General features: G+C 45.5%; 1 protein-coding gene across 5 annotated transcripts in view; it reads right to left on the bottom strand.

The window, feature by feature from the left end:
- CENPU (centromere protein U) overlaps positions 1 to 6,378 on the bottom strand; it is a 125,580-nt gene extending 119,202 nt beyond the window's left edge. For all 5 annotated transcript variants that reach the window (XM_075347137.1, XM_075347139.1, XM_075347140.1 and 2 more), the window contains exon 1: positions 6,311 to 6,378. The gene's annotated coding sequence lies outside the window, so the exon portion shown is untranslated. The remainder of the gene's footprint in view (positions 1 to 6,310) is intronic.
- Between the last annotated feature and the right edge of the window lie 16,168 nt (positions 6,379 to 22,546).

The raw sequence follows: 22,546 nt of genomic DNA, 5'->3' as shown, positions 1-22,546 counted from the left end.
ACAACTCCTTTAAGAACGCTCATTCATCATCATATTTCACCATCCATACAGCTTTATTAGTCCCTCAATGTCCCCACTCCCATCACCTACAGACTACAGCATCACAAAATTATTGGGGCATAAACTGATGTGACTTCTATAAGGCTGGAAAATCAGTCCCTATAGGAACCATATCTTCTTAGCTAAATAAGCTCTTGCTGGAGGACTGGCAGTTTTTAGTAGGGGGGAAAATATTACTATCATCAGCCCCCAAAAGTCAGCACCAACCATCTGGACCAGAGCAAGGAAACATGCAATATTTAACATTAAAAAGAATCTGTCACCAGGTGTTTGCCACCTAATCTGAGAGCATCATAACGTAGGGGCAGAGAACCTGATTCCAGCGGTGTCACTTACTGGGCTGCTTAGTGTAGTTATGATAAAATCACTGATTAATCAGCAGGAGATTATCATTACAGGACTACTTGGCGTGCTGCAGGTAGTCCATCATATTGATGAGCGCTGTATATCTGCAGCATAAAAAACATTAATGTTATGAAAATGACAGCAAACAGCTCAGTAAGTGAAACATCTCTGGAATCAGGGTTTCTGTCTCTACATTATGCTGCTCTCAGATGAGGGAGAAAAAACCTGGTGACAGATTCCCTTAACCTTGTACCTGGGCTGACAATGCTCACTCAGACTCAGATTAGTGAAGGCCGGGGCAGGGAGGAGCTGCCGAGCTTGAAGTGTTCACAGACTCTGAAGACTTCTACATTTTTGAAAATACATTTATTACAAAAGTGACATATAGATACAAAACACTATTATTAAAAAATATATATGAATATTTCTGCCACCTTCCGGTAGATACGCCAAAACACACATAGGAGGTACCCTCTACAATTATCCTGGCACCTATTCAGATATCTGCATTATATTATTTCACAATTGTGTTTATAATATAGGGAGACTAATACATTTAATTGAAATCCGTCCTCTATCCGTCCATGGTCAACAGTCAAAGGTCCAGGTCTTAGCAACATAGGAAATATATCCCTGTGTCTCAGGATCCGATTACGGTACCACTAGTAAGGATTTAATAAGATACACCATGTACTCAGGTTGCAAATCTGCTACCCTATGCCCCTACTCGATCTGACGCGTTTCTCCTCCCAGCGGGAGGTTCCTCAGGGGTCGTTTAGACATACACAATGAAATATGGTGTACGGTAACATTTGTTGTCGTATCCTCTAGCTCTATCAGTTCCTGGCAGAGTAGTTACAAATGGTCTGATGATAAACACAGCCATTGGTTCCACATGAGGTTACTGAGACCTGTAATGATCTTTACATTTATCACCCTTTGAAGAGTTAAAAAGTTCGGGGTGTACCGTAATCCCACCAATATCTTGATTTCTGGTATGTCCATGATTTCTGATGCTTCGAGATACTTTAATGATGGAGGCAAAACACACACTAGGGTCCCAATATATATTCCTTGAAGGAAAGTGGTCACAGCCTGATGCTTCAGAGCTCACTTTAGTAATACAGAAAGGCTGAGGTCCCAATAACTGTTCCTTAGAAGATAAGGCACATTCCCATGGCTGCTTTATAGTATCGGCTGCTTGCTGTGCGCGCAGACTCTTCACCGTTACTAGCGTGCACGTTTTATATGTTGCTTCTAGAAATTAGTAAATTGTGAGAGCTAGCTTGAAATGTCCATAGGAGGTCAGGGGAACACGACAAACGGATTTGCTGACTGCTCCAGATTACTGTAGGATCGGCTGCAGCGTTACTAGGGCAGGAGATCAGGGATCCGGTGCTCTGGTCACAAAGAATGTCCTGCCAGCGTCAGCGCTCCAGACATGTATGCGTTACATTAATGAATGCTGAGAGTGCCTGTCCCCTGTATATTGATGATGTCCCTGAAGAATTAAAAGGGTTAGAAGCTGGAAAAACAGGCGGGCAGGCCACCATGGAGTGCCACACGGGCAAATGCCTGATGGAGCAGATTAACAATCCTGGCCTGGTTGTGGCAAAAAGTTTTGAGATTGACAAAAATTTGGTTTTCAAAGTTTGTTGCTTCTGTGTTCAAATGAATGGTGTCAGGATGCTTTACTGTAGGCACGGCCCAGGACTCATGGCAGTGCTCACCTTCTTCCCCAGATGTCCGAAACAGTCTAAGGCTACTTTCACACTTGCGTTCAGCGGAGTCCGTCACTATGGAGAATAGCGCAGTCCGTTAACGCACTGCGCTATTCTCCATAGACTTGTATGGACGACGCTCTGTAACGCAAGTGTCAGCCATGCATCCGCTGGACGACGCAGCGTCGTTATTTTGACGCTGCGTCGGGTGGAAGGAACGCAGCATGTAACTTTTTTTGAGAAGCGCAATCCGTAGGATTTCACCGCACATGCTCTTTTTTTTTTAAATCACAAACTTTATTTTGTCTCTCGGTGGCCGAACGTTCAGCTGAGCGACCGGCCGCCGGCATGTGAGAGCGCTCAGCTGAGCGACCGGCCGCCGGCATGTGAGAGCGCTCAGCTGAGCGGCCGGCATGTGAGAGCGCTCAGCTGAGCGGCCGGCATGTGAGAGCGCTCAGCTGAGCGGCCGGCATGTGAGAGCGCTCAGCTGAGCGGCCGGCATGTGAGAGCGCTCAGCTGAGCGGCCGGCATGTGAGAGCGCTCAGCTGAGCGGCCGGCATGTGAGAGCGCTCAGCTGAGCGGCCGGCATGTGAGAGCGCTCAGCTGAGCGGCCGGCATGTGAGAGCGCTCAGCTGAGCGGCCGGCCGCCGGCATGTGAGAGCGCTCAGCTGAGCGACCGGCCGCCGGCATGTGAGAGCGCTCAGCTGAGCGACCGGCCGCCGGCATGTGAGAGCGCTCAGCTGAGCGACCGGCCGCCGGCATGTGAGAGCGCTCAGCTGAGCGACCGGCCGCCGGCATGTGAGAGCGCTCAGCTAATCGTTCACAATAGTCTGCTGCCGGTAAAACTGTAAAGAAAAAAAAAAAAAGAAGGAAAGCTTTCCATTGTTTTGTACGATCCGTAGCATTGCGTTGTGCCAATATATGCAACGCATCCGTTACACAACGCAATGCTACGGATGCCGTCCAACGCAAGTGTGAAAGTAGCCTAAAGCAGAGGTCTCAAACACGCAGCCCCCAGGTCCGTGTCCCTGTTAACTATCGCGGTGCAGAGGCCGCAGCCACTGTCTGCACTTTGTTAGATGAAGGTTTTGCCGGCGCTCCACTCTCAGAGTCAAGGGCTCTGCGCGCGCAGTGTCAGCAAAACAATCATTGACATAAATCATTGACAGTGGATACTGCCCCTGCCGCGATAGTTATCGGGGGCATGGCCTGCAGACAGCAAGAAAAAGAGATGAGGCAGCCGAGGGAACGCGGCACAGGTGACAAGAATCGTGGGGGGGGTTGGTTGTGTGTGTGTGTGTGTGTGTGTGTGTGTGTGTGTGTGTGTGTGTGTGTGTGTGTGTGTGTGTGTGTGTGTGTGTGTGAAGGACAGCACATTAACCCCTTAGCGACCTATGACGTACTGGGTACGTCATGGCTCCCTGGTACTTAAGGACCCATGACGTACCCAGTACGTCGTGGCGAAATCGCGGCCCCGGAACCCCTGTGGCTGCGATCACTTTGCATTGCAAATACCTTAGATTCGGGGAGGAGGGGTCCTCTGCCTGACCTCAGGAGGGGTGGTGTCTCCTCCCCGGACCTATGGAGGCTGTGATTGGCTGACGAACGCCGCTCAGCCAATCACAGCCACTGTAATGTTTCAGCCACTGAAAAAGGCTAAAACATTGAAAACCAGCCATGATCAGTGCAGCTGTAACACTGATCATTGGCTGGAGCTGGGTGACCTGTGTTTCACCCGTCCCCAGCTCTGATTGGAGAGACCGGCCTTGTGACCGATCTCTCCAATCACTGTGGATCTGGGGCCGGAGACCGCTCCCCTCAGCTTTACTCCGGCGTCTGTGGAAGCTGAGGAGAACGATTGGTAAATTATAGCCACTGCCCCCTTTCAGCCGCTGCCGCCACCGCCCATTACTACAGGATGGGCACATTACTATAGAATAGGGACAAAGTGGGCACATTACTATAGGATGGAGACAAGGCTGGGGTCATTACTACAGGATAAGGACATTACTACAAGGGGACAAGGATGAGAAACATTACTATAGGATAGGGATAAGGCTGGGGACATTACTATAGGATGGGGACAAGGATGGACACATTACTACAGGATGGGCACATTATGATAAGATGGGGACAAAGCTGGGGACATTACTATAGAATGGGGACAAGGTTGGCACATTACTATAGGATAGGGACATTACTGTAGGATGGGCACATTACTATAGCATGGGACAACTATATTATGGGGACAGTACTACAGGATAGGGAGATTGCTACAAGGGGACAAGGATGGGGAACATTACTATAAGATGGGGACAAGGCTGGGCACATTACTACAGGATGGGCACATAACGATAAGATGGGGACAAGGCTATAGGATGGGGACAAGGATGAGCACATTACTGTAGGATGGGGCACAATACTACAAGGGGACAAGGATGGGCACATTACAACAAGATGGGGAACATTACTAAAAGATGGTGGCCAAAATTTCTATATAGTGAGAATTGTAACACTATTAGTTACAAGAAAGGGGGGGGGATCATGGGGATTTCCTGTGAAGGTGTGTGTGTCATTATCCATGAACATTTGGACATGAGGAAGCTATCTGCAAAGTGGGTCCCCAAATGTTTGACAACAGAGAGAAACATGCCAGTGGAAAACCTCCCGGTCCATTTGTCAGCATTTCCGGACTGATAAGAACTTCCTGGATTGACTGGTCACTATGGATGAGACCTGGATTTATTTGTATGACCCTGAAAACAGGGAGCAGTCAAAAGAGTGGAGGCACAGTGGTTTTCCTCGTCCAACGAAGTCCAGGGTGCAAAAATCAGCCACTAAGGTGATGGCGTCTGCGTTCTGGGATAAGGAGGGAGTGCTGTTAGTGGACTACCTTTAAAAGGGTTCCATTATCAATGCAAGGTATTACATTGAACTTTTGGACCAATTAAAGGCAGCTCTGAAGGCCAAAAGACGCGGCAAGTTGTCCAAAGGAATCTTGTTCTTGCAAGACAACGTCTCCGCTCACACTGCACAAGCAACCACCGCAAAACTGGCAGAGCTGGGCTTCCAGCTGGTTGACCACCCACCTTATTCACCAGATCTAGCTCTATCCGACTATCGTCTGTTTCCAAACCCAAAGAAACACATCAAGGGTACGAAATTTCACACAATTTCTGATGCCATAGCTGCTACGGATGCCTGCTTTGAGGCACAACCGAAATCCTTCTTTTTGCTAGGCTTACAGAACTTGGAATACCGATGTGAGAAGTGTGTTGACATCAGTGGAGAGTATGTGGGATAAATGTAAAGTCTCATCATCCTCATTTTTTTCTGGGTAAAGCCAAAGACTTTTCAGCATCCCCTTGTAAATCTCCTCCAAGAACAACTTCTCCCAAAGATTCCGGAGCAATGTGACAATGCACAAAGTTTTTCTCCCACATGATGGAGACCAAGTCACAGGCAAAAGTGATAACCAAGTTTCAGGTGAATTAAACATTGAAATGTAGGATCCCAGTACAAGGAACTCCATATCTGAATCCCTGCGGTCAATCAGTGGTGGACAGACAAAAAGAACCACAGAGATTGTGCTAAACTCCCAGCAGTGCTAGGTAAGAATGGCGGCCACCAGTCAGGACTTGGCCCACAGCGGATATCCAGCATCACAGGATGACGGACAGAAGTCTTGAGAAATAAAGGACTGGAAATAGCGATTCTTTGTATAAACCTGATATATTTGTCAATAAAGGTTTACAAACTTATGAAATGTGTATAATTGTGCTTCAGTAACCATAGAGACAGATGACGCAAAGGTCTAACAATTCTGAAGCAGTAAACCCACAATCTGTGTCAGCCTGAATGGCCACGACTGGTGTTTCTCAGCAGATGCCCCGAGTTTGGTCACAGTACACGGGCGCCCTCTGGTGGTGGACGCTGGTTTAGCAGGTGCCAGGTACAGCGCTGAGCGGCTGTGCTGGTGGTATCAGATGTTGGGGCTCCTGTCAGGACCTGATGGGAGTTGTAGTTCTACACCACTCAGCGGGACAGTCTCTTTCTTGCGACGTTCCCCATCGCTATAATACACACTATCTGTGGACACTCCGGTACAGCTCCTTAATACGGAACAGTCAGCAATAGACCCATGGGATTTACATGCAATGTATCATCAGACGTCGCAATATTACCTGTCCCGATACTTTCACAGTCACACACCACTTTGAATTTCTTTCACCAATTGGCTTGTATGTGCGATTACTTCATCAGAAAGCGTACGAGCGCGAAACAGAGGGAGAGGCTTGGAACGCAAACAAAGCGCCCACTTCCTGCGCTTAATAATGACGCTGTTTACGTCACTTCCAGTTTTATAGCTTCTCATTGGTTGTGTAGTTGACGGAAGCGCCGCGTGTTACATCTTTGCTTGTCCCGCAGATCAAGGGTTGACCTCAGAAATGCCAGTGCGCATGTGCTATTCATTATAGTCTGTGACACGCAAATCTTGACTTTTCCCATGGGGCTTTCCTGGGTTGCGGTTATCTCATACCCTGCCTGTTAGGGCACAGGGAGTGAGCGCTGCTAGGTGGCATTATAGATATGGCAATGCAGTTATCTGCACACATTAGTGTTCATTTGGTTTTCAATTAATATTTGTACCATTTATCAAGGTACTGCAATCTGCAAAATGTATATTACTTATGGAGCATATCAGTACATATAGGGGCTTGTTCATACTGTCATTTGATCACACTTATATCATGACCTCGCTGTTTTATTTCTTCCATATCAGATGTGTGAAAATATATACAATGTTCTCATAAATCTAAGCTGTAAGGCAACCCCATCATCCCCGCACATACACCGCCACTCCCGCACGCACCATCACCGCACATACACCGGCACTCCCGCACGCACCATCCCCGCACATACACCGCCACTCCCGCACGCACCATCACCGCACATACACCGGCACTCCCGCACGCACCATCACTGCACATACACCGGCACTCCCGCACGCACCATCACCGCACATACACCGGCACTCCCGCACGCACCATCACCGCACTTACATCGGCACTCCCGCACGCACCATCACCGCACATACACCGGCACTCCCGCACGCATCATCCCCGCACATACACCGGCACTCCCGCACGCACCATCACTGCACATACACCGGCACTCCTGCACGCACCATCACCGCACTTACATCGGCACGCCCGCACGCATCATCACCACACATACGCCGGCACTCGCGCATGCACCATCACCGCACATACACTGGCACTCCCGCACGCATCATCACTGCACATACACCGGCACTCACGCACGAATCATCACCGCACATACACTGGCACTCGCGCATGCACCATCACCGCACATACACTGGCACTCCCGCACGCATCATCACTGCACATACACCGGCACTCACGCACGAATCATCACCGCACATACACTGGCACTCCCGAACGCATCATCACCGCACAAACCCCGGCACTCCCGCATGCACCATCACCGCACATACACCGGCACTACCTCAGTGACATCCCCACTGACAGCACAACTCCCTTCAGTTGCTGCGTGGATCTGTAGAGAGCGTTCGTGCCCGCTTCATGTAGCAGAGCTGAAAGCGTCGCGGGACCTCTGTGGATTACGATGGACCTGGAGGGGTATTTTGGGATTTTAATAAAATGGTGAAAGAGGGTGTTTTTTGTCTTTTATTCCAAATAAAGTATTTTTTTGGGTGTATGTGTTTATTTACTTTCACTTACAGGTTAATCATTGGGGGTGTCTCATAGACGCCTGCCATGATTAACCCCTTATTACCCCGATTGCCACCGCACCAGGGCAATTCGGGATGAGCCAGGTAAAGTCCTGGGACTGTCGCATCTAATGGATGCGGAAATTCCGGGCGGCTGCTGGCTGACATTTTTAGGTTGGGGGGCTCCCCATAATGTGGGGCTCCCTATCCTGAGAATACCAGCCTTCAGCCGTGTGGCTTTATCTTGCCTGGTATCAAAATTGGGGGGTACTGCACGCCGTTTTTTTTTTAATTATTTATTTATTTATTTTACTGCAAGATATAGACCCGCCCACCGGTGGCTGTGATTGGTTGCAGTGAGACAGCTGTCACTCAGCATGGGGGCGTGTCTGACTGCAACCAATCATAGGCACCGGTGGGCGGGGAAAGCAGGGAATACCAGATTGAATAATGGGTGGCCGGCATTTTCAAATCAGGAGAAGCCGCCAGAGAATTGTGACAGCCGTGCAGCGCCGCGCCGGTGATCGGTGAGTGAGTGAGAATGAGAGACACAGAGAGAGAGAGAGAGTGTGAGTGTGAGTGAGTGATTTTTTGACAAGCAATGAATTTATATCACTTCTGGGCATGCTCAGAAGTAAAAACCAGCTCCAGTACATGCTTCCGACGTTTGATGCATGCCACCAGATCCGGGGCGCATAGACTTTCATTAGGCTGCTTTCACACATCCGGTTTTTGCTGTGCGGCACAATCCGGCGCTTTGCGGGAAAACCGCATCCCTTTTTTTTTGCCGCCGGGTGCGGTTTTTCCACATGGACTTTTATTAGCGCCGGATTGTGCCGCATGGCCTTGCGTTGCGTCCGTTTTTTGCCGGATGCGGCATATTTAGCCGATGTGGCGGCCGGATGAAACATTCAAGTAAACATTTTTGTCTGCGGCAAAATAACCGCATCGCGCCGGATGCATTTTTTTCAACTGCGCATGCTCAGTATCAAGCCGCATCCGTCAAAAAACCGGACGGGCCGCATAGAAAAACTTATGCAACGGATCAGTTTTTTTCGCCGCATTGTTGCATAGGTTTTTGAGCCGGATTGTGCTGCACTGCAAAGACCGGATGTGTGAAAGCAGCCTTATGCACCATGCCGCACAGCGCCGCACCCGGTTCTATGCGTTTTTTTGCTGCTGGCAAAAAATATTCCTCTCTGCGTTCTGTGCGGCCGCCGGAGTGACGATTTTTGCCGCAACCGGCAAAACCCGGATCAAACGCAAGTACATGCGGCACAATCCGGCGCTAATAAAATTCTATGAGGAAAAACCGCACCCGACGGCTAAAAAAATAGATGCGTTTTTCCCGCAAATCGCTGGATTGTGCCACACAGCAAAAACCTGATGTGTGAAAGCAGCCTTAATTGTATACCTTGCCTTGTATTTACAATATAACACATCTGGTAAAAATTTATTAACATGTACTGATACACTGCAATTAATCTGTGCTGCCGTTCTGATGTCCATGCCCCCAACACATCAACAGATCCTTTCCCTTTTTTCTTTAAAATGTCTGTGTTTTTTTGTATGTTTTAATTAATTAATTAATTAATAAAATTTATATCACTATTCTATGTTTGCCTTGGCTGAATACTGTTTTTGGGCTATTATAATTTAGAGTATTCAAAGGTTACTAGTTATCATTGGTGTTAAGAGGTTATCTACAATAAAGGTAGCCAAGAAGTTAGGGGATGTGCCCACGGCGTCTGTTATTCAGGAAGATCCCTCCTGAAAAGCCTTAAAAACGCTAAAAATAATGAGCACGGCAATGTGAAGACAACCTGCAATCCGCAAGTTCCATCTTTTAACCACTTTAAGCTTTGAAAGCCATGAAGCAGCTAATCGACATGTCCCGTCCACCCTACAGGTGTCTTTTACTGGTAAGCAGTGTTGAGCGAGTAGTTAACTATTCGTTCTCGCTATGTCTTAGAGCGTACTGTCCGCTACTCGCATATTCGTTACGAGTAGCGGGCGCAATGTAAGTCAATGGGAAATACTCGCTGAGTAGCGAGTAACCCAAAAGCCGTACTATTCTTTACTCGTACGAAATGTGCAGCTTTCGGATTACTCGCTACTTAGCGAGTATTTCCGATTGGCTTACATATGCGAGCAATGGACAATACTCGCTAACAGCATAGCAATTACAAATACTACTCACTCAACACTACTGGTAAGCAGCCACTATGTTATGTGAAAAATTTCTAAAGCCAGCCGCAAAAACAGCTAAAAATATAGATAGGGGTCCCAGGGAAACTATTATTTCTGAGGGTTAAAAAAAAACAAAACTTTTTTTTACAACCTCTTAGGCTATATTCACACAAGGTATTTTTTCTCAGCTTTTTTTCTGCAGCAAAACCTCATGTTTTGCCAGGAAATAACCTGCAGTTTTGCTGTGGTTTTTTTTTTTGCTGTGATTTTGTTGCATTTTACACTTCCTCATTGATTTGGGAGGGTAAAAAAAACCTGTAAAACTGCAGTGAAAATGGTGAAAAGTATTGACCTGCTCAATTTTTGAAAAATAGAGCAAAAACCAAAGAGGTTGACAAAACAGTCAGGAAAAAAAACACAGGTGTTTTGTGTGTGCGTGTGCACATAAGATTTCAGGAAACTCGTAGACTTTTCTGCGACTGTGAAGGCAGCGTTTTTAGAATGAATTTGCATAAAACCAAAGCAAATACCATGCTAAACAAAACGCAGCAAAAACACCCCGTGTGAACATAGCCTTACAAGGTTATTCTCTGAAACGGTCTTCAGCAGCGCACCGCTCCTCAGCTCCTTCCAGGGAGGCCAGGTGCTTCTGCATCATCAGAAGAGCATAGTGACACTGAATCTGGCCAGATATTGCTTGCAAACACATGCTCATTGACTAGGAAACCAGCCATTTAAGCACGATTGTAAAGGTGACTGGTAACCTAGGCAACAAGAAAATTAACTATCCCTGTATACTTGAGAATGGAGATAAGTTTGAATAAAAAGTAAATTGCAAAATTCCTTGTTTTTAAAAGCGCTTTGCAATTTCACCCATTTGCGGTGATGATAAAACCCCCTTCAGGCATTAAAAGATGCGTGATTCAGCCATGCAAATCACTGCATGGGCTCAGGAATACTTCCAGAAATCATTCACTGTGAACACAGTTCGCCGTGCAGTCCACAATGGTAAGGTAAAGCTCTATCCTGCAAAAAAATAAGCCAAATATCAGCACAATCCAGAAATGCCGATGTCTTCTCTGGGGGAAAGCTTATTTCACATGGCTGAGGCTGAAATAGAAAACTGTTCTGTTGTCAGATCAAAATGTGAAATTCTTTATGGAAACCTCGGACACCGTGTGCTGCGAACTGAGGAGTTGAGGGACCATCCAGCTTGTTATCAGCGCACAGTTCAAAATCCGCCATCTCTGATGCTATGGGGTTACATTAGTGCCTACAGCAGTGGACAGCGCACACATGAATGACACCATCAATGCTGAGCACTATATGGAGGTTTTCTTTACATTTATAACTGCGTCCCAACTTTCTTTGGAACTGTTGTTCTATTTCAAGGGTCACAAATAAGCCTCTATACATTACAGCAGCATGGCAGTTACACAGAAAGGGCAAAAAGCTGAATTTGGCTGAACTAAAAACCTTTGTAAGGCTATGTGCACATGTTGCTTTTTTTCATGCATTTGTTTTCCTTGCAAAATTGAATCAATACTGCAAGGAAAAACACAACCCAGCAAAGTCTGAGAATCCTGACTTGCTGTGCACATGTTGCTTCTTTTCTCCTTGCAGATTTTGTTGCACAAAAAATGAGCAGCATGTCAATTGTTTCTGTGTTTTTTTCCTGCGTCTGATATAATCCCCTGCAATGCTCGATCACTACAATGGATTATATATTTCAGGCCGGCACTCGCAGCACTGACACTTCACCTCACACACCATGAATACAGCATAATACATGAGACTCTCTGTAGCTCAGTAACCCGGGGTCATCATGGTGACGACCCAGGGTTGCCATGGCAGTGATCGGGTCCCTGTGATCGCATTACAGTGACCCATTCACCAGGGAGAGGTAAGCGATCCCTCTCCCTGCCTTCTGAGTGCTGCAGTTGCATTGATCGCAGCATTCAGGGGCTTAGGGCTGCTTCTCACTTGCGAGTTTCTCGCAGTAGAGCAATGCGAGAAAATCTCGCATTGGAATCGGACACATGTTAGTGAATGATTCAGCTCGCATTTGCGATTTTATTCTCAGTCCAAATTGGACTGAGAAAAAAATCGCAGCATGCTGCTTTTTTGCGAGTCTACTGCGAGTCTCTCCAATGCAAGTCTATGGGAGCGTGTAAATAATCGGATGTCACGGGACGGCACTCACACCATCCTAGTTACATGCGATTTTCTAAATACATTTCTCGCATGTTTCCTAAAACACTGGAAACGAGTGATGTCTCACAATGTCTGTCAATCACGATTCTCTGTCAGTCGGTCTCTCCCTCTCAGTCTCTATTCTCTCTCTCTGTCGGTCCGTCACTATCTCTGTCCCTCTCTCACAGTCTGTCGGTCATTTTCCCCTCCTCTCTCATACTCACCGTTTCCCGGCGCTGCGCTGCACGGCTGTCACACTGCTCCGGCAGCTTATACTATTTTGAAAAAGCCGGCCGCTCATTAAACAATCTCGTATTCCCTGCTTTCCCCGCCCACAGGCGCCTATGATTGGTTGCAGTGAGACACGCCCCCACGCTGAGTGACAGGTGTCTCACTGCACCCAATCACAGCAGCCGGTGGGCGTGTCTATACTGTGCAGTGAAATAAATAATTAAATAATTAAAAAAAAGGCGTGCGGTCCCCCCAATTTTAATACCAGCCAGATAAAGCCATACGGCTGAAGGCTGGTATTCTCAGGATGGGAAGCTCCTAGTTATGGGGAGCCCCCCAGCCTAACAATATCAGTCAGCAGCCGCCCAGAATTGCCGCATACATTAGATGCGACAGTTCTGGGACTGTACCCGGCTCTTCCCGATTTGCCCTGGTGCGTTAGCAAATCGGGGTAATAAGGAGTTAATGGCAGCCCATAGCTGCAACTAAATCCTAGATTAATCATGTCAGGCATCTCCCCAAGATACCTTCCATGATTAATCTGTAAGTTACAGTAAATAAACACACACACACCTGAACAAATCATTAGAAATAAAAAACACTAACAAATTCCCTGGTTCACCAATTTAATAAACCCAAAAAGCCATCCATGTCCGGCGTAATCCAGGATGGTCCAGCGTCGCTTCCAGCTCTGCTGCATGAAGGTGACCGGAGCTTCAGAAGACACCGCCGCAGCCAGGTGGTACGCACCTGGGGTTGTGCTATCATGCCAATAAATACGCAGCTTCACAGGATGATCATACTCACCTCTCTGCTGCCATTACCACCCGACACTGGATTTCGGCTCAGTGCACATGACCCCGGAGTTTGGGTCGTGCGCACTACTTCAGTTTGAAGCCAGGACGCGTACACCCGGCTTGATTCAACTCATAATACAGCAGTCACTGCCCTCTCTCGCCATTGCTGTATGTGGTAGTGATGGAGTACCTCGCCAATGCTATAAGAGGGATCCCCAGTGTGCATGGTCTGCGGGTGGATGATAAGACTTATAAGACTTCCCTGTATGCTGACGACTTATTGATTTATGTTTCTCAACCCCTCATCACACTGCCCTCCTTGATGAAGGAGTTTGAGAGATTCGGAGAGTTGAGCAATTTTAAAGTAAATTACTCAAAAACGGAAGCATTGAGCGTCACACTAAGGCCCTCTGAGGTGTCAGTGGCTAAACAGAATTTCCCATTCAGGTGGCAAACTAAAGCAATTAAATACTTGGGCATACAGATCCCGGCTGACCTTTCTCTCCTCTACTCGTTAAATTATCAAACCCTATTGACACGCACACTTAAAGACCTCCTATCATATCACAAAAAACCTATCTCGTGGTTTGGACGTATCAATTCTTTCAAGATGGACGTACTCCCACGGTTTCTATATGTTTTTCAGGCTGTTCCCTTGTCGCCACCCGCTAGCTTTTTCCGCACACTCAAATCGGCTTTGATTAAGTTTGTATGGAGACACTCGAGGGCGAGAATAAAATATCACACCTTAACCAGACCCATCGGCAGGGGAGGGGCTGGACTACCAGATCTCCGCAGATATCACCAGGCTACTCTATTAATGCGCATGTTCGACTGGCACTTTTTTGCCAATCATAAGAAATGGGTAGCATTAGAACAAGGGGGAGCGCAGGTGCTCCTGAGGTATTTACCCTAGCTGGAGTCACGAGAGGGAGTGAAGTTGCCTACGGCTGACTTTTTGGCAAAGGCCACACTAAAAGAATGGGAAACGGCCCGACAAAAAAGCTCACTGTCTGGTCCTCCACTTCTGCTCATCCCGATCTTTTCCAACCCGGAATTTGCTCCGGGATTTGTCCGTTCCACCTTTCTGCGCTGGAAAATGGAAGATGATGTTAGGATTCACCATGTACTAAAAGGACATGACATTATGTCTTTTGGGGATCTGCAGGGTCTGGACCCCCCCTTCCCCCCCCCCCCCGTTTATTATCATGGATAGAGTACAGACAGTTATACTCATTTGTAAGCAATAGACTGAGAAAATGGAAACATTTACCCAACCTTTCTCTGACCCCAATTGAAGGGTTGTTCATGCAAAAATCTCCACCATCTCACTTAATATCATTAATTTACAAATTATTGAGTCAGGCAGCCCCGGAGGCAGATACAGATCCAAATTTCATGTCACAATGGGAGATAGACCTGGGCACCACCTTTTCTGGGGAAGAAAAACAGAAAGCATATCTGTTTACCCATAAGTTGGCCACAGCAGGCTATGCGAAAGAAAAGAATTACAAAATTTTATCAAGATGGTACCTATACCCAGTGAAGCTGCATAGGATTTTCCCCTCTGTGTCTGAGCTGTGTTGGCGGTGTGGAAGGTCTCCGGGGACAATGCTACATATCTGGTGGGACTGTCCGCTGATTAAATCCTTCTGGCTAGAGATGTTTCGGACATATACCAAAATTTCTGGAGAGAGGGTGTTGCCCTCCCCTCAGATCTCTTTGCTATCCATGTTGCCCGGCTCAATTAAGACACAAAAATGAGACTTACTTAGATTCTGTCTCTCGGCAGCCCGCTCGGTGGTGCCTAGACACTGGCGGAAGACGACGTCTCCTTCCATGCAAGAATGGCAGCAGGAACTCTCCTCCATATGTTATATGGAGGAGCTTTCCGCGGAGGCGACAGAGGACAGCGAAAGATTCTTAAAGATTTGGCAACCATGGATCCTCTTCAAAGGGACAAAGGCGTATAGAGAACTGTTTGGTCCTTGAATAGATGGGGAATACTTGCCTGGCCTAGTTGTTCCAACAGCCGCACCTAGGGGAACATGGACATCCCTTCCCCTCGGACTTTCCCACCTTCCCCCTCCATCATCCTCCCCTCTCTATGTTGCTTCTATCTTCACTACCAGCTCTTTTCTCCTTTTTCTACCATCCTGTTCCCTGGCTTTAAGTTGCATTCTTTGTGCCTAATGTTCGAGTTTATGAGTTAGGTGGTTCCGTAGATTCCCTCTAATTTTGGTATTGAAATAATACCCTATCCCAAGTAAACAGAGGGAGTGGAGTCAAATAAATGTTGATAGGGGGGGGCGGACAACATTTGTGTTTTACAGGGCATGAGATATGCTTGTTCTCTTCCCTTCTCCCCTTCCCTCTGTTTTTGCCTCTTGTTACTTTCAAGAAAAATATATGTCTACATGATTCATTTCTATACCACTAAGGAATTGATCTGTTGGTCAAATTTGTATGTGATATTCAAATCCATGCTTTCTTTCTTGTCTATTGTATTGCATATTTCTTAATAAACAAAGATTATACATACTGCAGTCACCCCAGTCATAGGGGGTGTAGCCTTGACACGCGTTTCACCTGGCGTGGCTTCGTCAGGAAGCATTATGGCTCTCTCCCGGGCTATTTGATTAATATAATCTCGGCACCTTGGTATACCAGCCTTAATCAATGTCAGGTGGTGTATGGTTTTTGTGCTTTTCTGTATCAGGCAAATATACCACCTTTTTGTCTTCACTGTCTGTCCTTGTTCACCCTTTCATTAATAAAGAACCTTGTATTTCACCAACATGTGCACATAGCCTGAGATCAGTATCATACAGAGAGGAGAAAATTTAGTACTAAAACACCAATCGTCACACTGTGAATGTTGGGGGCTATGAGCCTGAATCTGCGTTTAGGGGGCAAATAGTGATATCCAATACTTGTGAAGGGACAACACGACTACAGAGCGGAGCGTGAAGGTGGCTGCATGCAGAATATTATGTATGAATGTGCGAGTCTGGAATACAGTAATATCTGGACTTCACTCAAAATTTTATTAGAATAGATACGATGGCAGAAATTAATGGAATGACCTTTATTTATCAATGCCTATAAATGAATTCACTGATCTGTCATTTCTTAGGTCGGTGGTGAACTACTTGTGCCATCCGGTGCACGTAATGTCGGCCGGTTCACACTGTAAGGTGCTGGGCTCAATCACATTGCATGTAGCAGCAGTGTCAGAGCTGATGGGCAGCAGCGGTACAACTAACAGCGGCAGAGCAGTTGGAGAACTCTGACAGGTATCAGATTAGGAGTAAGATGGTCGTCTTGGGGGTCCTAGCAATCCATCAGCACCCGCAAACTCACCGCTTCCTCTCCTTCTGGCTAAGCACCTAGATGCAGACTTCGCCTTATGAAGCGTTAAGCTGCCAGGATCTCTACATAGATACTTTATTTTCTCTAGAAATACATTTGAGGTTCTTAGCGCACAATGTGATCAAATTGTGCGAGCCCATCTGCCAACGTCAAGGCGACCTCTTCAGATGGGTCCCTACACTAACTTATCACTAAATTACTAACTACCTGGGACTAGGACAAATCTGATATTATTACTGACATGTTTATTATTACTGCACTATTGCTTTTTTATATGTTCACCTGCTGTTATTTTATTTTTCTTACCCTTGTTGTTCTAAGTGTTGTATTAAAAAATCCTAATAAATATTGCCTAATGTTGTTGATCCAGAAGAAGGCAAATACCCCCGGACACCTTCAGCTAATTTGTGTCACAGGGGTAAAAATGTCTTCTTGACCCCGAGAAAAGGCAATCAGTCCTAGAACCCTGGATCAAACATCTGTTCTACCTACTACTATCACTACCACTATTTTATTAATAATTTTACTATTTTTTATTATTATTACTGATGTTATTGCTATTATTATTATTTCTAGTTTTTTTTTTATTAATACTCACTTCCGCCGTTCATTCGAGAGGTCCCAGCAGGATGGTCCATATGATGTTTGTCCTTCCTCCCATGAACCAGTTGATGTATCGGCGGTTTGTGTCCTGCTGGATTCTTCTTTATGGTGTCGTCCTCCTCTCAGGGATCTGCAAGTCCAATTTCAGTTTCTTTACTGACTGCTTCATCTCTTGTTCTTTTTCATCCAGGTCTTTTCAGAGGTCTCTCACTGTGTTTTCTTCTTCCCTTTTCTGTCTGGTCTGGTGGTCTTAGATGGTTCTGGCTGTTCTTCTTGCTGCACTTCATACCTTCTTAAGGCCCTTCGGTTGGTCGGCATCAGGTGCTGGGAAGACAAGAGATTAAGTTAGAAAGATGAATATAAACATCCAAATACACAACCACCTTATAAAACAGACAGTAATGTTGCCCTTAGTTTTCTCACTGACCTTCTTCTTGAAGATGGGAGAAGGCAGCAGCTTCACACAATGGGCCAGTCTTCTCAGCTGCTGCTCCGGTGTGACGTAAGTTGAAGGAAACACAACCAGGTCTTAGGATCAATCCTAACTGGTCCATACTGGAGTATTGTTATCCTTGGCATCATTAGCGTTTACTAGGCCCATGCAATTAATATTCAAAAGGTTATCTGGGACTATTTTAGTTTCTTACTACGGGCCTAAGAAGTAACAGGCAGGAAGTCATCACATACCGGCCTGATAGGTTCTAGGCCCAAAGCCTAGCAATGAAATATCCCTGGAAATCCTAAATCCAGGGAGCAGTCGGCCCTCACAGACTGATGATACTACCTGATCCACCGCTGGCACAATATCCAGTCTACATGGCGTCCTCTGACATCCTCGCTTCTCCTAATATAATGAAGTCTGACGCTGATCGCTGGTGTCTGTCTTCAAACTCAAATGAGATGTAACAAACTGGACAAATCACTTTTTTTTTTTTTTAATTCAAACTGAGCAATTCTATTGGCTATTTATAAATGAAGTTACCATGGTGACAGAGGTATCTGCAGATTTAAAGGGACAGGATGTAGTTATTGCACTATAGTACATTTTACCATATATTTAATATAACCCTATATATTACATGGAGCTGCTCAGATAATGTGTGGGCATACGCTCCTGTATCTCATATATTACATAGATTTACTTAGAGGAGCTGTAGAGATATCTGGGGTGAAATTACTTGTGTTGTCAATAGTCCGAGTATAAAGAAGGCCTGGTAGTGTCTGTAATGGGCCGAAAATTGTGGTTTTATGTTCAGAACAAATCTCAGTATTGATCAGACATCGCTGACTGCTATTGAAGGATTTTTTGCAAACTTCCCACCAACTTTCTGGCTTATTTCCATCACAGAATGCTGTTACATATAAAAGACGCCAAAGCAATCAGATCAATGGCGTCCAATCATGGGGCAAAACAGCGAAGCCCCTTTTGTCTTTTCTCCTGCTGTCGCTCCCCCTGACCATTATACAGTAGGACCAAAGTGAGTACGCCCTTCACGTTTTTGCAAATATCACGCTATATCTTTTCATATGTCAATACCAAGATATGACACCGTGGTTCTGCCAGGTATAAGGGAACCCCTGGCGAGCGTGACAACACATAGGGTACACCGGTAACATGATACAATGCTGGGCCCTGGATGTAGGGAGAGGGGCTACACTCACCCTCGCTAGTGAGAAGGATGGCAAGAAGACTATTCTCACCACTACAATAATATAACACACAAGAGATAGACGTGGGGGAAAAAAAAAAAAGGAAAACACTGCAAACTCCTTCAATACAGCTAAACACCACAGCTGAAATTGTTATGACTCCTCAGCTTCTTCCAAAGACTGGCTCCTTCCAAAGTGGACAACATAAGAATCATGAGATTCTTTAACCGGCATCAGATGGTAAGACACGTGACTTATATAGTGAAGGTGAGTGATCACAAAGAGCTGTACCTGAGATTAAGTCTCCAATCAATACTCAGATAGGAAACAGTCATTAATCCCTACAGCACCAAAAGAAAGCAGATACATTTAAACACAAGCTGCAGACATGTGCATTGGCTTTGTGACTTTCTGGTCCCAGACTTGCCAGAATTCCCCCCAGGGCGAGGCATACCAAAGGCAGACACTTTGATACAATGTAAAGTAGTCAGTATACAGCTTGGATAACAGTGTATATTTGTTGTGCCCTCTAAATAACTCAACACACAGCCAATAATGTCTACATCACTGGCAAGAAAAGTGAGTACACCTCTAAGTGAAAATGGCCAAATGTTGCCCAAAAGTATCTTTTGTGTGGCCACCATTAATTTCAAGCACTGCCTTAACTCTCCTGGATATGGAATTCACTAGAGATTTACAGGAATCACTGGATTCCTCTTCCATCCGCCATGATGACGATTTAGGTCTGGAGACATGCCTGGCCAGTCCCGCACCTTTACCCTCAGTTTCTCTAGCAAGGCATTGGTTGTTTTGTAGGTGTTTGGGGTCGTTAACATGTTGGAATACTGCTCTGTGGCCCAGTTTTTGAAAGGAGGGGATCATGCTCTACTTCAGTAGGTCACAGTACATGTTGGCATTCATGGTTCTCTCAGTGAACTGTAGCTCCACATAGCCAGCCAATTTGATGCAGTGTATGGTCTGAGCACTAACAGGCTGACACCTCCACCCCTGTAACCTCTTCAGCAATGCTGGCGGTGCTCATATGTCTACTTTGAAAAGACATCCTCTGGACATAACGCTGTGAACTCATCCTCTTTGGTTGACCATACCGAGGCCTGTTCTGAGTGGAACCTGTCTTGTTAAAACGCTGTATGGTCTTGGCCACCGTGCTGCAGCTCAGTTTCAGGGTGTTGACAATCTTGACAATGTTCTTATAGCCTAGGCCATCTTTATGCAGAGCAACATTTTTTTCTTTTTCTTCAGCCCTTCAGAGAATAGTTTGCCATGAGATGAACTTCCAGTGACCAATATGAGAGAGTGTGTGAGTGATAACACCAAATTTAACACACATGCTCCCCACTCACACCTGATACCTTGTAACACTATTGAGTCACATAACACTGGGGAGGAAAAATGCCTAATTGGGCACGATTTGGCCATTTTCCCTTAGGGGGTCTACCCACTTTTGTTGACAGCAGTTTAGACACTAACAGCTGTGTGTTCAGTTATTTAGAGGGTGTAATATATATATATAGGAGATGCACAGCATTACATTTGTATAAGAAGAGGGTGCTCAATGTTGGTGAAGTGACCATATAGAAACCATCAGAAGAAAAAAAAAATCCAGCATAAGCAGAGCACACCACAACCAATATTGAGATGCAAAAAATCCTGATTAACAACATGGTGGGACCCGTGTCCATTTCTTGCCCATACTGGTTGGATCACCATTCCAATATTATTCGGCACATAGTTTTTAACTGAATACTATTTAGGCATGGTCTTAGGGGAACTTACAGTGCTGGCTAAAAGTATTGGCACCCCTGCAATTGTCAGATAATACTCAGTTTCTTCTTGAAAATGATTGCAATCACAAATTCTTTGGTATTATTATCTTTATTTATTTTGCTTGCAATGAAAAAACACAAAAGAGAATGAAAAAAAAAATCAAATCATTGATCATTTCATACAAAACTCCAAAAATGGGCCAGACAAAAGTATCAGCACCCTTAGCCTAATACTTGGTTGTACAACCTTTAGCCAAAATAACTGCGAACAACTGCTTACGGTAACCATCAATAAGTTTCTTACAATGTTCTGCTGGAATTTTAGACCATTGTTCTTTGGCAAACTGCTCCAGGTCCCTGAGATTTGAAGGGTGGCTTCTCCAAACTGCCATTTTGAGATCTCTCCACAGGTGTTCTATGGGATTCAGGTCTGGACTCATTGCTGGCCACTTTAGTAGTCTCCAGTGCTTTCTATCAAACCATTTTCTAGTGCTTTTTGAAGTGTGTTTTGGGTTATTGTCCTGCTGGAAGACCCATGACCTCTGAGGAAGACTCAGCTTTCTCACACTACATTATGCTGCAAAATTTGTTGGTAGTCTTCAGACTTCATAATGCCATGCACACGGTCAAGCAGTCCAGTGCCAGAGGCAGCAAAGCAACCCCAAAACATCAGGGAACCTCCGCCATGTTTGACTGTAGGGACCGCGTTCTTTTCTTTGAATGCCTCTTTTTTTTTTTCTGTAAACTCTATGTTGATGGCTTTTCCCAAAAAGCTCTACTTTTGTCTCATCTGACCAGAGAACATTTTTCCAAAACGTTTTAGGCTTTCTCAGGTAAGTTTTGGCAAACTCCAGCCTGGCTTTTTTATGTCTCGGGGTAAGAAGTGGGGTCTTCCTGAGTATCCTACCATACAGTCCCTTTTCATTCAGACACCGACGGATAGTACGGGTTGACACTGTTGTACCCTCGGACTGCAGGGCAGCTTGAACTTGTTTGGATGTTAGTCGAGGTTCTTTATCCACCACCCGCACAATCTTGCATTGAAATCTCTCGTCAATTTTTCTTTTTCTTCCACATCTAGGGAGGTTAGCTACAGTGCCATGGGCTTTAAACTTCTTGATGACACTGCGCACCGTAGACACAGGAACTTTCAGGTCTTTAGAGATGGACTTGTAGCCTTGAGATTGCTCATGCTTCCTCACAATTTGGATTCTCAAGTCCTCAGACAGTTCTTTGGTCTTCTTTCTTTTCTCCATGCTCAATGTGGTGTACACACAAGGACACAGGACAGAGGTTGAGTCAACTTTATTCCATGTAAACTGGCTGCAAGAGTGATTTAGTTATTGCCAACACCTGTTAGGTGCCACAGGTAAGTTACAGGTGCTGTTAATTACACAAATTAGAGAAGCATCACATGATTTTTCAAACAGTGCCAATACTATTGTCCACCCCCTTTTTTATGTTTGGTGTGGAATTATATTCAATTTGGCTTTATGACAATTTTTTTTTTTTCATTGAAGACAAATTAAATGAAGATAATAATACCAAAGAATTTGTGATTGCAATCATTTTCAAGAAAAAACGGAGTATTATCTGACAGAATTGCAGGGGTGCCAATACTTTTGGCCAGCATTGTATGTTGTATATGTTTCATATATTCGACATCTCTCCTTATGAAATCATGTCTTTAATACGGGTCATGTTATTTAGTTGTGCTAATCATGCATAATTATTGTTTTCCAATGGGACCCTGTTGACTTGGTAGTTCACCCTTATGTGACTTAATCTGAATACTTGTACCAGTGTCGGATGCTGAGCAGGGTATGCTGCTGCGTGATCGTG

The sequence above is a fragment of the Anomaloglossus baeobatrachus genome, chromosome 1, assembly GCF_048569485.1.
Source record: "Anomaloglossus baeobatrachus isolate aAnoBae1 chromosome 1, aAnoBae1.hap1, whole genome shotgun sequence".
NCBI lineage: Eukaryota > Metazoa > Chordata > Amphibia > Anura > Aromobatidae > Anomaloglossus > Anomaloglossus baeobatrachus.
The sequence above is the reverse complement of the archived record's forward strand: the minus strand, read 5'-3'. Positions and strand labels throughout refer to the sequence as shown.